Raw genomic sequence first — 18,414 nt, forward strand, 5'->3', positions numbered from 1 at the left:
ATTTCTTGCTTTCTATTGAAAATCATTGTCCCATATAAACATTTATTACCTTCTTACAATTGCAACAACTTTGATTCTGAATATGCAATGAACCAGATCCATCCTCACTTTAAAAATTATTTGTCTTCTGTGAAAGAAATTACATTGGGTATCTCCTAATTTCATACATTTCTATAAATATTCTACAAAAATTTGCAAGGCAAGATAATTTATAGCGCAGAATGATAAAGAGGTGTCTTGCAGTGGTATGAAAACTAAACAATTTTTCTGGAGCCTTACTTTTTCAGTTTCCAAAATGCTACAATAACATTTTCAGAAAAATAGAGTCTTAATGTAACTAAGCTACATTTGGCAATGGTAACAATGTGAAACTTCTAAAATATACATTAGAATACAACCCCATAAATTATACTTGAGGATGAAAATATTCTTATAAAGGGCAGAGCTTGTAAAATAGCCCATTATTTTTATGAAATGATGGCACTCATCAAAAACAAAACTTACAATCAGCAACAAACCCATCAGGAAAATAAGCAAACAAAAAGTATTCAGTGCTGGAAATGCTCCTCCAGGGAAAGAAATGAAAAAGCAACTGTGTTTTAGTGGAACAGCTGAGTTACAAAGGAATGATCAGCTGACAAAATGAATAATAGACCTCAGAATACAACACTGCTACCTCTATTACTACCAAAGGCAGAGCTACTTTAGTTCTAACTAACGTGCTTCAGTAGATGCAGTGTCTTATTGTAGTCCTCCCAAAAGTACATATTTGTCTTTTCTACATTATAACTAGTGAATTAATTTCAAAGGTAAATATATGTAACAATTTAATAAATGGGTAATAACACACATGTCAAATTGGTAAGTAACTTCAAAATAGCAAGACGGTTGCTTTTAAAATTAATTTTCATTGATCAGGTAAAAACTTACATTCTGTTTCTAGAAAGAAAACCAAAGTTTTTGTTTTGTGGAAACAAAATATTAACACATAAAAAGACAAACATGTGCTTTGATTCATCAGAAACAATAATCAAAGAATGAACACTGCCTGTTGGAGACCTGAATTCAGCAGGAGCTCTTCTCAAAGGATATGCTTCTGAACATATGCAGAGTACTGAAGGCTTATTGATCTACTTACTTAGATAGCAGGAAAACTCATTAAATTAATGCTCATTAAAACAGTAATACTACTGTTTCAAAAAGAAAAAGCTTAGCCCATGTATCAATAAATGCTGGAATTTACCATATCTGAAGTAAAAGCTGCATTTTTAAAGAAATATATGAAAAATGAATCTCACTTCTACCTTAACTGCTTGTTGAAGAGAGGAAAGCACAATAGAGAAAGAAAAACAGGAATTTTCCATCTGTTTATTAAACAGAGAGATTAGGTTGGTTGAGAAACTGCCATGGGTACAGTTCACGGATCTCTTACCATTTTCCCGAGTAGTCAAAAGGGAACAGAGATGGCAAAAAACCAATTCTGTCCTTAGACTAGAATCGTGATGGCAAACCTATGGCACGCGTGCCACAGCTGGCACGCAGCACCCTATCTGTGGCCATGGGAGCCATCACCTCAGTTCAGCTCCGCCGCACATGTGTGCGTGCCTCCCTCCAGCCAGCTGGTCATCGGTCTCTGCCACACATGTGAAGGGGGTAGGGCACATGCGGGAGGGCCACGCGTGCATGCGCAGGGGCAGGGCACTTGTGGGTGCACATGTGCATGCATGGGGATTGGTCACATGCAGGGGGCAGTGTGTGAATGCTCAGGGCACATGCACGGGGCACGTACACATTACATTTTGGGGGGTCGGGCGCACATACACATATTTGGTTAGCCATCACCGGTCTAGAATGTTGATCATTACAGTGTTGAAATCTTAGTAATTTTCTGTTAAATTCATTGAAAGGCAAAGCACTTTCATCTGCAGAAAATATTTACAATAAACAAATAAGCACTTCACACCAATTCACTGGAGCTTTCAAAAGAGGTAAAGTTCATCCTCTTGGATCCAGGGTGCTCATTTTCTCATTAGTTATTCTATATTAGAAAGGGGAAAAAAGTTTTTAATTTAATTACCCTTGCCAGCAAGCCAATTTGTTTTCTTAACAACCACTCTCTGTACAAGACACCTTGTATTCCAATCCTGGAGTTTCATTCGGTTCAATCACATGGTTAGTTGTAATTACAGCTGTCAGTTCCTCTGCACTTTCAATAGTACCAACAATGCCTTGCATTTGCAAAGATGATTTTATTAATGGGATTGGTTTTGTTTTAATTGTACAAGCTTGGGGTTATTGGAGTGAATGCACAATCCCAGTTCCAATTTGTTAAGCTGTGTCTCTACTACTCTTGCACCTATCTGAGAAACTGGCTTCTAAAAGGACAAGTTAATGAAAGCAGAAATCTGAGATACCTTTGAGGTAAGCATCACTGCTGTGAGTTTTTAATTAATGTATTAATATTAAAAAACAGCAAGATAGAGAGGAGGAAAAACATTTTTCATACTCAGCAGCACATGAATGCTAGTAGAAGCTATAATAAAGCAACACATTGTAAAAGAATATTGCATTGTTCTTTCAAATCACCAGAAGTTATATGTTGTAAAAGGAAGAAAAATATCTAAAAGCCAAGCCAGGAGCTGAGAAGATTAAACCTGTGATAAACTAAGCAAAACAAATCAAATTTATAAGATCCAACATCTCTAATGTTCTTCTTTGCTTTCCAGATGTGAAATGAATTTGGTTCATTCAAGGTGAAAGAGCTACAAATGGGACATTTTGAGTAATATTTCACTGTGCAAATGTCTTAGCAACTTAGTTCATACAAATGTGTTAAGCTGAAGATTTATTGCAGTAAGTTTCTGGAAAAGGTTGGCTGAGCACACTGACTTTCACATTTCTGTCGTGAAATCTGTGACTCATCAGTAATTATTTTACTTCTGACGTCTGGAGTAATAATTTCTTTTTTGGATTTTGTTTTAACTGTCTTCCCGGGATATCCACCTGGCAATCATATCCAAACTACATTTTAAATAAAATAAGCAATTGTTTGTCTTATCAAATTTCTGTCCCCTACATCTCCTAAGAATGCTTAACATTTGAGAGAAATATACAGCTATAACTAAGAAAAAAAATATTTGTTTAAGTATGCAAATTTATGCCAGTGGAACAGGACTCTTCCACAATTATTCAGAATTGCTATTTAAGTGTATCAAGAAAATGTGATTATTGTCATCTTCAACATTTAAGGATTTTCATTATATTTTAGTTTTTAAGATGTAAAGGCTTAAAATCTTGAAATGGGCATTCCACTGGTATGTGCATCCTATAACCTTGCTGAGGATTGAAAACCAAATGTAAAAATATATAAAACAATGTGAGGCTTAGATTCCTACAACAATTCCCATGGCTGCAAATTAAGTATCTGTACCTTTAATGTCACAATAGGCAATGGAAAAAAAGAAATGTGTTAATTTCTTTCCAAATAGGTTTTTAGAAATTAGGAGAACCCATCAGTTAGAGGCACAGATGAAAGGAGAAAACCGTAAAAACATAATATCAACAAGAACAACAAAAGCAACTTTGTTGCCTGTTCATGCATAACACTAAATAATGTACCAGAATATGGGTTTGAAAACTATACCAAAGTATGTGTGCTAATCTGAGCATGTTATCAGCTTCCCTAAAGAACTTGGTGCTGAATTTATGAATAGTTATTTTAAACAGATAACCTGTAAGGATGTGAGGACAGAGCTTGTACAGTGAGCACTGTGCAGCACTAATGTACCCTGCTTATTTTCCCAGAATGCCTATGGGCCTTTATACATTTTTAGAAATAAAGATAGACTGTCATCTGGCATCTTTATCTCTCAACTGTTTTTAAGTAAACAATGAAATCAGAAGAGGAAAGAAGAGTAATGATTGCGTAGGAGAATGTTCAGAGCATTTTGTCTGATGCCAGTACAATTTATGTTTGAAAACCAACTCTACTTTTACAAAAAGTTTTTGTATCACTTTTATGTGATACAAAATCCTCTTTTATGAGAAGGGTAACTGAGCGTGCCCATGCGGAGATCACATATAGGCTAGGATATGGGATTATCCAAAAGTGATTACTTCTGTGTTTATTTCTACCTGCAGGTTATATGCAAATAGGCCTACATACCTATTATGCTATTCCCCCTTAAGGTGAGCAATGTTAGGTAAGCAAAAAGGTAGTCAGACACAGTAAACCAAATGAATTGCAGCTTGGATAAGAAAAAAAGAGGAAAATAATAGTTAAACTCAGTTTACACCAACATCATTCACTATGCTTCCTCAGAAATTTGTATCACTGCAAGCCAGGCTTCCTTTTCCCACATTCCATATGTTTATTCTTATGTTCAGTCACAATTCATATATTACCTTTAAGTCTTCATAGGCTGTTGGGTAACTCTTCCTAAGCTAACCTAGTGCTTGATGGGTGCCTAAAGGCTACTGACCCTGGTTTAAAAAGTGACAAAATAATTTGGTATATCAAGATTTATTTTGATCAAAAAGAGAAAAGATGGCTTTGGGGAAGTAAAGCTGCAATACTGTATTTTTAGGGAGTTATCTCCATTGTCTTGTTCTGGTACACATGCATAGATCTTGGTTTACTCAGGGAATAGGCTGCATGTAGCCATTTGGAGAAAAGAAGTACCTCAGCATAACATCAAAATATGACTAAATGTGAACAAAGGGGCACATAGAAACTATTACAATAATGTTCAGGGGTTGAATGAGCCTTTTTTTTTTAAAAGGTCCATTTAAATTTTCCCCTCCTAGAAGAATGAAGTATTTTGAGAAGTATTTTAAAAAAGCAGAATATTATATTTCCCTAAAGGAGAAACATGTTTCTAAAGACAGAAACTTAGAGCCTCACCTCCCTGTCCCCAAGCAGATACTAAGCTGAAAAGCCAGCTTTTAGAAATGCAGATTTGGTAATCTATTACTCCCAGCAGCAAGGTCTGAACAAAGGTAGGATTAGCCCTCAGGTACAATAGAAATTGCCCAACAAGCCCTTTCATTGCATCAGCACACTTCAACCAAACTTGATTCAGACAAACATGACTCCACATGGCCTCATGGGAGACTGACTACAGCCAATAGAATACATTTCTTGCACAGGAACAGGAAGCTCAAGGCAAGGTCCAAGAGAAGGTATAAATAGCCCTCATTCTCAACTCCATGTGGTCAGCTGCCTAGGACCTCAAACCCATGTAGTCCTGTTCATCAATAAACTATCTTTCCAATCACCCTCCATTTTTCCAATGTCTTTCTCCCCGCTTGGAACTGAACCAGATGGATATTTCTTCCAACAACTGTTACAAAAGCCATTTAGATGTACTGGTGAAAATATCTGGCTTTAAACTAGGAGACCATGAGTTCTTGTCCTGCCTTAGACACCAAGCCATCAGGATCAGTCTTGGGCTACCTTGGAAGCAGCTAAGGGCAAACCACTTCCAAAGTCCTGTCAAGAAAACTGCAGAGACTTGTTCAGGCAGCTACCAGGAGTCAACACTGACTCGAAGGCATGCACGTGCGCGCGCGCACACACACACACACGCACACACACACACACACACACACAGAGAGAGAGAGAGAGAGAGAGAGAGAGAGAGAGAGAGAGAGAGAGAGAGAGAGAGTCAGTTTCCTTGGAATGAATAAAGTATATTGCTCTTTAATACATAGTTCACCTTTCAGTTCCTTTCAGTACAGAAACACAGTGAAGCTGATATAATATGTGTTTGCTTTCCAAAATGCCTGTAAGTTGTATTAATGTATTCTTAGTATAATTCAGTGATTAGATACACTGTTATGCACATCTTTTTAAAATTATTTCTCTAGTAAAGCAATACAGAAGACAGTACACAATCTAATATGAAAAGTACTGTATCTCAAAAATTACCAAAACAAATTTTGCTTTTTGGTAACAACAATATAATTACTTTAAAGCTAGATTTACAAAAGCATATTTTGGTTTATTACTGCACTATCCAGAAGGCATCTGCAGTAAATAAAAAAATGGCTGAAAAGTATTCACAATTTGTGCAAATGACACTAAAAAAATGAACAATTACTCTAAAGTTTGATTTACAGAAATTTATTTTGGGCCTATTGCTAACATTGAAGCAAACTCTCCTCTACTGTGTTTTGTGAGAGCAATTAAATCCAGAATGTGGGGAAAAAACAGAGAGAGAGAAAAGTTAGAGAAAGTTAACTGTCTTGCCACTGACAGCCCTTGTAGCCCTGGAAAAGGGTTCATACATAGAACCTGGATTTCTGTTAACTGAGGCAGACCAGAATGTAAAATTATCTACTAAATATCAGCAAAGAATGAGAATTTCTTTACAGCATGGATCCAGTAGTCTTTTCAACACCATGTCTATGATAACAGAATTCCCTGCCTAGGCCTTCCATGCTGGTTTATAACCATCATATTTGTCCATTTTAGTACACAGACTTCTGTTAAGTGATCTCCAAGGTTTATCCCTCAATTTTTAGTTAATTTAGCTCCCAAACCAAGATCCAAGATCCAGGACTAGGATAGACTCATAGGCTTGGAAGGAACCTTGAAGAACTTCTACTCCGGGCCAGCAATCTTCAAACCCTTCCAGAGAAATGGCTGTCCTACCTTTGCATCCTTCTGACTTGTCCTTTAAATACTTATGACAGATTTGGGAAACTAGATTCTGTAACACTCTGTCCTCCTGCTTCCATATGTTTTAATAAACCAAGGTCGTTTGATGTGAATCTTTTTTTGGGGGGAGAAGTCAGAATTAGATCATTTTATGCAAATATTTATGAATCATCATTCAAACTGAAAGTAAATCTTTTCATGTATGTTGTTTTAGATACGTTGCACAACCTGAGGTAAGGAAGGTGAAAGAATGAAGCAGGTAAAAATAGAAAAATATGAATAGCTTCTCAGCAGGCAATAACATTTTTCTTACTCTCTATCTCAAAAGGATGGTTAAGCATCAGTAGGAATTCTCAATAGTCATGAAATGCTGTGAGAGGATTGATCAAGTAAATGTTAATGAATAATTATAGTATCATTAAAGAAAATGTTATGACTATCCAATCAGTGAACATAGAAATTCTTCTTTAGCACAGTTAATGATAGGTTTGAAAAGGTGACAACAGCTTCTTTAATTATACCATAACCAGTGAGGATTTTTTTCCCCAGTCACAGCTTTTATGTCATGATTTTTCTATGCCTGGCCAGCCATGCATACCATGTCTAATAGGTTAGGAGAGTTTCTATTCCCTTTTCTCTTTATCTTCAAATGTGAGTTTGCAACTGTTTTAACTTGGCCATTTTATTTCCCTATTATTGTGTTAATAAATATTCTTAAAACATATTTATGATTTTCATATTTCATTTTCTAGCTAGCATTGTCCCTGTAATCTCTCATTTTTCCTATTTATCTTTCATTACTTGTTCTATATATAACCTCCTGCTTCTCCTCCTCTTTCATTGACTAGAAATGCAACCTATTTTATAATGTATGTGTTATCTGAACAACACGTAGGCAAGCACATGTCTGTAATTCAACACTATACAGATTCTCAAATTGACTAGCTTGTTTTAAAAGACACAGAAAACAAATCAAGAATACTTTGTGAAGTAGTATAGATTGCCTTTAATGAAACCACTGGAGATATGAAGGTGACGTGATTCATTTGCCAAAGCTAATCAAGGCCATCAAATTTGCCTTCCTAAAGCAACTCAAGCCTTGGGTCATTTATGTCTAGTGCTGCAGCAGAAGCATCCTCTCAATCTTCTCCAATGCTGGCCAAAATGGTCAGGTTTGGGATTGCTTGGAGCATTAGTTGAAGTTTCCCAGCCTGGAAGTGCTTTCACCAGCTCCTCTCAGCCTTTTTAAACTGCACTTCCACAAATTAAGATGTTGACCCCTTTCGAACTACTCAACACTTCCCCAATGAAAAGCTATAGCACCTCCAAACTGAGAAGTTAACCTTTTATAAATGAATGTTTTATGATTAATTCACCCCACCATACAACTTTTGTGACTAAGAAAGCCTCCCATGGTGACCATTTTGTTCATGATTTCATCCCATTCTCTCAAAACTCAGAACTTCAAAATTTGCCAAAATTATCTTCCTCTGGTTTAAAGCTGTGGTTTATGCATATTCTCTAATTAAAACCAAAAAGATTCAAAAATACTTTGTTAAGCATAAATTTAACTATTAAACTTTTAAATCACTAGAAATATCTGATCTGTGCCCCTTTGATCTTTTAATTTAGAGTTAAAATGGCCCGAATTTTGACTAAATAATGTTATTCTACTTCACTGATTCTTGATTTTTAAAATTTAGAACAGTGATTTCAGGAATATGAATACTAAATAACACTATGAAATACATTTTGTGAGTTTTCCATGCATAGCAGGTATGTGATAAAGAGCTCAAAATATTAACATCTGACATATAAATGTGAGCAATAATTAATATACTAATTAATTAATCACTAGAAAATGATTTCTTGATAATTACATTCTTGTCTTCTGCAAATATTGGGGCATCATACATAAACAATCCAAATGTTTGGGGAAGAGTTTTTGCATAACCAAGAAACACATTTTTATTGTAAACCAAATTGTCTCATGCTGTAACATGGAGTTTTTGTTTTCTAGGAAAAGAAGGCAACTAATGACATTTATTTTTTTATCTACATTGTCTTTCATTTTTTTTTATCTGCATTTCAAACAGTGGCTTTTGTAAAGAGTTCAGAACAAGATTTTTTTCTTGAAAAAAATGGGAGTTTCAAAAGGTTTAACTTGGCTGATTTCTGCTGATCTTTTCTTTTATTAAGGTGAAAATATACAATTTTGAGTGGGAGCAACAGCCAAAAAAACCAAGGTAATTGTAAAATAAATAAAAAGGTACTCTTACAGCACAAAAGCTCAGGCCAACACCAAACACAAACAACAAAAAAACTAATTATCCAAACTACATAATATTTTTAACATCAATAGCAAAAGTGTTCTCTCTCCGCAATACATTTCTATGGATAATTAGCAAAGAGGGCCAATTTGGTGTAGTGGTTAAGGCCCAATCTTAGAAACTGGGAGCTTGTGAGTTGTAGTCTTATGTTAGGCATAAGCCAACTGGGTGACTTTGTGCCAGTCAGTCTATTTAGCCTTAGGAAAAAAGTAAGGCCAAACCAGTTACAAAACTGATACCAAGAAAACTGCAGGGATTTATTCAGACAGTTGTTAGGAGCCAACATTCATTTGAAAGTGTGCATGTGTGTGCACATACATAGTTACTTTCTAAAGACAAATATCTGGAAGAAGATAAACATAATATGCACATACAAAAGAATATCCTACCAAGAAGGATTGGTTTTAGGGAATGGGGTGAGAGGTTTATTTATTTACTTAGAACATTTATATGGCGACCCAACTCAACCAGTATACAAAACCATTAAATAAAAATAAAAAAAACCATAATGCATATCATTAAAAGTAAATCAGTCATGGTTAAGGGAAGGTTCAGAAACAATAGTAGACTGACTTGAGGAACACATATTTGCCTGCAGCTGTGGTCTTCATGAAGTACTGGAGGCTTTGATTTCAAAATCCTTTGTCTTTAATAGCCAGTGCAGGAACTGCATTTGAACAGTAATAAATCTTAGTAGTTGATTAAACTTGTTTTATATCATTCTATTTTTAGAGCCACGTAGTAAGGCAGTTAAGACACACAGAATGCAGATTGTCTCAGCATAAACAATCCACATTAAGGGCACATTAACATTTCAAGACTTTTTAAGAAATTGCATGGATAATAAAGTACCCCAGGGAACTGTAATCTTTGACACTTATCAGCCTGATGGTGTAAATTAGTGACCTAAGTAAAACATTAAAGAAATAATTAGTTATAGGTCACACAGTGACACCTCCCAACAACCAAATGCTTTATCATGTTATTTTTAGTAGGGCAAGCTCTCAGAATATTGTCTCCTTTGAGATGGATGTCGGCACTTCAAAAGCAGGATTCCATTATGCTGTGTCGACTTATTTTAAAAAAAAACACTCCATATTCTAAATAAAAATATATTTCATTTCCATCTGTTGGGAAGAAATATATAGAGATTTGGTAAGGAATTCCACGTAATGGAAGGATTATGCATTAGACAACTGTTTCCAAATCAGGGAGAAGGGCAGTGCTTCTGCCTGTCTCTTTTTTGCTCAACATCTGTTAAAATTATGGTCCAGGATTGCCGCATTCCAATGGGACTAGCCTTTTCCATGTTCTCCAGCAGAAAAGGCTTACTTCAAATCCTGTCTGCCAAAGAATTTGGGCCAGTGGGGTCAAAGAGAAGAGACTTTTCTGCTGTGGCAGAATATTCTCCTATTGAAGGTGAGATTAGACCTCATCCTCCTGGCCTTCCAGAAGAGCTTTAAAACCTGTCTCTGCCTGCTGGCCTTGTGCCCAATAGGGGCACACTATGTTGAGAGTGGTTATTGGGTGGAGAATAGATCCCCAGCCCTTCATTGCCCAACCTCTTGATTTTTAGCTTTCTATTGAATTATTTTAATTTTAATTGTTTAACCTTATTATATATATATATATATTACCTTTTTATCACATTGTAAGTTACCCAGAGTCACTGTAACAGTCAGACTGTTAAATTAGAGGTCAGTCTATGTGATCATCATTACTTAATGTTTGGGATAAATCTGGAGACAAATTCTGAATAGGGCTACACACACATAAAGCTAATTTGATTCCATTTCATAACATAAGAGAATGAAGGGGATTTCATTTCCAAAAAATATGATTCTTTCATATATTTTTTTCATTTAGACAAAATGCATCCCTCTTTAAAATTGGGAGGAGATACCACCACTTTTATCACATTTCCCAGGTGAGAAATGTCAGATTATCTAACTTTTTACTCTTAAAAATCTTTTGTCATTGATTTTCTTTTAAAAAGGTAATAAACACATATACTCAAGAAGCACATATAGTACCGTCGCTTTGATTTTAATTCCATTCATATTGCTGATATGGTGTAAATGTTAATGTTATACTATATTTCATGCTGTCTAATAGCCATCTCAGAAAGCAAAGTCTTGATTTGTGTCAAAAATGGGAATTAAAAGTCCTCTAGAGCATATCAAAGAATCCCTTACCATTAGTCCTTCTTGCAGTTGCTACAGATGTTGAATTCAAGAAACATCTGGAAAGCTAGAGCTTTCCCACCCCTATTTTAAACTAGAGACTCAAATTTACAGATTTGGAAAAATTCTGCTTATATGTGTGTACAAATGGGGTTGGGGCATCTTGGCGTATGCTCCAAGGCAAGGTTAATAGAATCTCTGCAGGGTCTGAATGTTAATATGATTTGTATAATCACTGTTACATTAATATCCTTATTTTAAACTTTGTGTTATAGCTTAATTAAACAATGTGCACCACTGACTCCCTGCCTTGCTGTTGTGATAAAAAAAATTATCCAGTAAATTTTCTTGTAGGTTTCTACTTAATTATTCTAAGCAGTACTTCTCTCTAATACATTTAGGGAAACATTCTAAATATTGTGGTTGGTGACACAATCAGTCAAATGTTGAGACTGGATCAGGCAGTTTTGTCTACCTATCAAGTCCTTCCAAAGGTTCTAGGATAGGCGGATGTTGTTGTCCAATAATATTAAAGATATCATCACAAGACACAAGCTGTTCCAGATAAAGCTCCCTCATGCATTTCACTGATGGTGATTTTGTTAATGCCAATGGTGTGAAGATGTATTAGGATTGTACCCAAGGTGCCGATCAGTATTGATACTATCTTTGCTTAGTTTTGGCACAGTTGTTTTTCTTCTATTTGCAAGATCTTTATATTTTGTGAATTTCTCCAGTTCTTTTTCTTCTCTTCTCTGGCCCCAGGTATTGCGATGTCCACTATTGAGAAATTTTTTATCATTCTTATCACTCTTGTCTGAATCTTAAAGTTCCGGAACACTTTACTTCTTTGTTTTCTATTGCTTTGTCTATTTTGTGATTCCTCCACCAGTTCTTGGCAAATTGTAATTCTTGCAAATTGTGATTCCTCCACCAGTACAGGCAAATTGTAATTCTTGCAAATATTCCAATGCACCATTGTTTGCAACTTTGTCATGCTATCATTTGTAATCAGTCTGCATGATCCTCTTCCAGAAGCTAAGTAGTTGCTTCGCCATTTCTTCAGCTTCTTTGCAGAGGTGGCATTTACTGCCTATTGCTGTTTTCTCAATTCTGTCTTTTTATGCATTTACCATATTTTTTGGACTATAAGACGCATCAGTGTATAAGACGCACCAAGATTTCAAAGAGGTAAGTAAGAAAAAAAAGGTTTTTGCCCTCTCTGGCCCCCAGGAGCAGGCCTCCCAAACCCTCTGCATGCCCCGTTTTTCGCAAAAACGGGGTGTGTAGAGGGTTTGGGAGGCCTGAAGAATGCTCCTGGGGGCTGGGGGAGGGCAACATTGCTGTTTTTCACAAAAACAGAGACAGTTTTGCCCTCCCCAGCCCCCTGGAGAACTCTGCAGGCCTCCCAAACCCTCTGCACACCCTGTTTTTGTGAAAAACGGGCCCATTTTTCTCAAAAATGGGACGAGCAGGGCAGGGCTTCGGGAGGCCAAAAATTGCTGTATTTGGTGTATAAGATGCATCAACATTCCCATTTTCCACCCTCTTTTAGGGGGGAGAAAGTGCATCTTATACTCCGAAAAATATGGTATTTTAAGCCTTGGTGTTGTGCAGCCAGAATTAGTTCCACTGTCTCTTTCTTCAGCTTTCCCGCTGTTAGCTGTTGCCAGGTGTTGTTGTTATTTGTTTTGCCTGCTAGATTTATTTTTTAATGTACTGGCCATGTAATACTTTGCCTTGCCATGTCTCTCTTTTATTGTTCATTTGGTCTTTCTTCTAGGTCCAGTTGGTCTGTTTGGTATTCAGTAAGTCTTCATGGTGGTACTAGCTTCAGGGCATTTTCTTCATGTCCTTTAGATATTCATCCAATGCCCTTTTGATCTTCTTCAATGTCTGGTCTTCTTGCAATATTCCATGTCCACCTTTTTTCCTTGATAAGTACAATCAATCAACATCACTGTGCAGATATAGGCATGATTCATTGTCATTATTCTTCTAGTCTTCCTATCCAGGGCTTCTAATTCAGCTTGAGTCCAATCCACTATTCCAGCTGTATGTCTAATGACTGGAATTGGCCAGATATTAATTGACTTGATTATATTTTCTTCATCCAGACACTTAGCGTTATTTCATAGGGCAGTTTGATTCTTTCAAACATCTTTTAACAAAATACCATGCAATTCATCTTCACCTGATGCTGACCAATTCTTGATTTTCCTTGCCCCTTTCTCCTCTATTTCTGCTGTTATTATAAGTTCTTTCATTTCAACTTCTTTTTTTTTATTCTTATCCACCAATTTTATCTAAGCAGCATTCATGTTGTATTTCTTTGGGTTATCTCATAGCTGCAACCAGAACTGCATTGTTTCTCCTTTGTCAGGTTTTGACTGGTTCATTGCAATCTCTCCATTAATGGTTTGGTACAAACGCTTCCAGTTTCTGATTCAACAGAAACTGGAGATTCTGCCTATAGGATACCTTATTATTATTGTTATTATTGTTGTTGTTTTTCCCACTTTGGTCAACTCAAAGTAGCAAAAATATCTAACACTTTTGCCTCTTATTTAGCAATATTAATTTTACCTTAAAAGTGACTTCTGTTTCCTTTATTCCAAGAGAATAATAGAAAATATGGTTTTCTTTTATCTATAATTGTTATCAAATGTTATATATATATATGTTATATAACATATGGTGAAATGGAGAAGTAAGATAGGTAAAAACTTGGCAGCGTATTTCTTTACATTGAAGACATTTTTAAAAGGCAAATGGGTTGCTTATTCCAGAAAAAAAAAATATTCTAGTATGTTTCCATAAATATTCAGGCTATATCGGGTATTTTAAGAGCTTTTTGCAGAAAATATAGGGTTCTTCCAGTTTTATGGAATTGTACTTTTTAAAGCACTATATAAACTTACTAACATTTTAAATACTGGAACAGATTTTATGGCTATATGTTAATAGGAATTTCAAACCATTCATAGCACTAATTAAATTTTATATATTATACATGTTGCATTACATTACATTGGACTGAACTGTATTACATTATATGTCTACACCAACGAATTTACCAAGACTCACAGAGGTTCCAGTTAACCATGAAACATATATAATACAATAATTAAAAATATCAACAATAAATATAATTAAAATAATTAACAAAAATCTAAGCATAATTACATGAAGTGATAAGCTATTAAAATCAACCAACAAACACAATAATAAAAATAAAATCAACCAACAAACATAATAAAAATAGCATTGATGGCAAAAATTAATCAACAAAGATGATCTGAAAGAGTTCTGTTTTTGTTTTCTTCCTTTTCTAACATTCTTTCAGAAGATGTTAAACTTATTTGTAAAGGAAACAGTGCTCCCTGATCCTGGACCCTTCACATAATTGAAGTCAGAAATAAACAGTAGCTTTTTCCAAGATGACTGGATAAGACAGGTTGAATATGGTCCTGCAAACACCTAGATTCGGCTTTACAAAATTTAAGTGCTGTCAAAACCAGCACTTTGAATTGCATCCAGAAATTTAATGGTAGCCACTTTAGAACTCACAGCACTGAGGTTTTCTGTTGCCAGTAGCCATTACCTTCCAGCAATTGGACTGCTCATTTTACACTTCAGTTGTGTATGTATTTTTTAATGTATTTTTTTAAAAGCAGCCTTGTGTAGAATGTCCTAGAGTAATATAAACACAAAGTAATGAAGGGTTCAGGTAGGGCCACAACGTAGAAAGGACCTCTTGGCCCCAACCTTCACCTATCTATCAGGTTGTAGCTGTGAGTCCATGAAAACTCTCAAGTTTCAGACCTGCTGCTCTGAGAAATACCACTGGCACAAACTGAGAATTAAATTGAACCACCAGCAATTTTGACTTGCTTAGGTTGAACTTCAGGCTGTTTCTTCACATCTAAACACTCATAGCCTTCATTCATTGCAACCAAATTTTCATGACATAATTGGCATAGCACAGTGTGATGATGTACAGTCAGGTATGATTTGCTACTTATGATACCACATCCCATACAGAATCTAAATAATGGGGAGTAAGTGTTTGAAACATGCAGTATGCCACAAGCGGACAGAGGTCTGACCTCTCCTTGCCTGGCCACCATTTGGAAATGCTCACCAAGGAAGGTGTGGGCTCACTGCAAAATAGTGCCCAATTCCCAACTTTCAGGTAATTCAGAGGTATGCTATGATTGATAGTACTGGAAACTGCTGATAGCTCTAACAGGACCAAAAGGAATACACTGCCCACCTCCAAATGCCAAAAAGTGTCCTCCAGCAATGAGGCCAATGCTAGTATAGTGCCAAATGAAAGGGATCCAAATAATCTGCTCCCTGGATCAATAACCTTCCTTAGAAAGGGAAGGTTAGAGACAGGCTGATAGTAATTAAATGTGGCCAGATCAAGAGACTCCCTGAAGAGGTAAGCTACAGCCTCTTCCAAAACCACAGGTACCAATAACAGGTCCTTGGATCTAGTCAGATGAGACCTTGCACAAATTATTAGGCAACTTTTAGTTTAGTTTGCAACTAGCACATCCCAATCAATCCCTACATCCAGATTACAGCAGGTATCCATGCCACATTTATTTATTCAGTCAGTCAGTCAGTCAGTCAGTTATACACATGTGTACCACACATCAGGTACATATGAATCAGCAATTATTGCTGTTAATTGTAAAAATGAGACAATATCTATCACCTGGAGTGATAGAGATAAGCTCCACATAAAAAAAAATTCATTATCTGTAGCTGTTATCAGCAAACAGGCACAGAACTTCCCAGAGCCTTTGGAGACAATACTATGGTTAATCAGAATGGACAGACCCAAAGGCAAAGGCCTTGGGTTCCTCCAGTCTTAATCCTTTTATGCACATAACAGAATACAGATGGGAAATAAAACAGGAGATTATCCATCCTACACCATGAAAAAAGATGGTGGATGGGAAAAATGTATCAGGTATATACTTTCCTAATGGGGTATTGGTAACCCTATATGAAGCTGCTAGTTAACTGTTCACAGATGCTATAAAAGACACAATCATAATGTAGGTTCAAATTTGGGCTCATACCCATGGTTGGTCATAATCAGTTTTTGTCTTCTTTTACCAAAGCTGCAGGTGTAACTTTTTTGTAAATATTATACTAATGTATATAATGCAAATATTATTTTTGTCTGTGATATTTCTATATCATTACATATTATTACATAATATTATTATTATTATTACATTTATCTCTCTTTATATGCAACAAATTATTGTATATACATCTTGCATTGACAAGAAACCATTATCATTTTGTGTTAGATAACCTAGTATTTTTTTAAAGAATTTCCAAGTAGAAAGCTTCTCTAATTTTCCAGGATCCAGATCTGTATAGGATTTGTAATCTGGAGTTCAGAATGGATAACTTATTTATCTGATGAAAAATGGAGCTGTAATCATCATACATCATACATACAATCATCAAGAATGGGAACAGAGACAACCTTGAAGCATTAACTCCCACACTTAGTGTGAAACATTATGGGAAGGCTGGGAAGAAATGGAAGAAAAATCAAACACAAAGAAAGAGTCAAGAGACAGGGTAAGTCAGTTGGTAGCTCATCTCATAAACAGCAATTTAGCCAAGGGGAGAGAAACCTGAGAAAACTTTCCAATTATTCAGAGATTCCACCTTAGTGATTAGGTTGGAAATTCTTCCTAGAAGTTCCAAGATGCAATATTTATTTCAGGCTAGGGAATATATGTGCAAGACAGGATGAATTAAAATGGAGAAATATGTATGTTTATATATACATATGCATGTGTACGCTTGTCTTATTGTTTACTGTATTTTTCTTGAATGAATTTTATTTATTTATTTATTTTATATGTTAGCAACTTAGTGATAAATTAAGAAGTAGTTTGTTTGTTGTTAGAGTCTCCAATTTTATGTAAACCACTACAGAGAAAGGAGATCAGAAAATGACTTTCCTCTTTAAGAGAATTTATTGATAATAAATATGAATGAATGAATGAATGAATAAATGAATGAATGAATACTATCATTACAAAGAGGGGCATGATTTTCACCAATGTCCCCCTCCCCTCTCCTGGCTTCCAAATCTTGAAAACAGAAGTAAAGCAGTATTTTTACTAAAATAATGAAGACATCGTGTGAAATGAATTTTTTATGATTATTTTCTTCCTGTTCCACCAATATAAATTTCTATCAGAAGACAACAAAATGAGTTGGTTTATTCTCATGGTTTCTCTTTCTCACAGCAAGGTAGTCTACATAAATCAACATAAACATGGACAAATAAGATTCTATCAAAAAATTACCAAGTGCTGTCAAGGAACACAGAGCGACCAGCTGTGAGATGTGAGATTGGGAATCAATATTTGAGAATTGAAAAACCAAGATTTGTTTGAAATACATATTTTGAGCAACATGACCAGCTGAGGACAGTTTGACTAGCTGCTGTGATTGTAGAATTTTTTTAAAAAAATCAGCCTAAAAAGGAATTTACAAGATTCAGCAACAGCAAAATATCCTCTATGGAAACTTTTTGTTTCAGATTTCTTCTATTTCCCCCCATTTCTTTAGAATATATTTATGGGATATGCACTGGTTGGGTTAGCAAAGCAAAACTAAAAATCCCCCTTCTTAAACTGATAAGACAGTTTTTCAGCAAAGAAATAAAATGTTTCTTTTTATTCTTCTTTCCTCTTGTTTTAAAGTGTTTTTTTTTATTTCAGCAGAAAGTGTTTCCCCACAACCCCAGAAAAGCTGTGACAGTTCTACAGTGATGGTTGAGCAATAGAAGAATTGTTTTCATCCTACTCCTAACTCCCCTATTGGCAAAGAAGTGGGGAAAAAACTTTTGAACCATCACTTCATGGAGGAACAGGTCTCTTTGATCCCAAGACAACACTTCTTTTTCTCCCCCAACTTATTGCAAGAATTATCACTCATCTCCCCCCCACACACACACACACAATTTCTGGTCAAACACTTGCAAATTGTATGTGTGAGAGTGGGGTGGGAGGAATGTCTGTATTTTCAAATCAGTGTTGACTCCTGTCAACTCTATAGTTTTTCTTGGCAAGATTTTCAGAAGTGGTTTGCCATTGCCTTCTTCTCAGGGATGAGAGAAAATGACTGGCCCAAAGTTGCCTTTGTGTCCAAAGTGGACGCAAAGAATGCATGGTCTCTCATTTTCTAGCTT

General features: G+C 35.7%; 1 protein-coding gene across 2 annotated transcripts in view; it reads right to left on the minus strand.

Moving 5' to 3' along the window:
• CSMD1 (CUB and Sushi multiple domains 1) overlaps nucleotides 1-18,414 on the minus strand; it is a 1,102,994-nt gene that overhangs the window by 799,290 nt on the left and 285,290 nt on the right. The window lies entirely within an intron of this gene.

Source organism: Pantherophis guttatus, chromosome 1 (assembly GCF_059756535.1).
Source record: "Pantherophis guttatus breed Tessera chromosome 1, ASM5975653v1, whole genome shotgun sequence".
NCBI lineage: Eukaryota > Metazoa > Chordata > Lepidosauria > Squamata > Colubridae > Pantherophis > Pantherophis guttatus.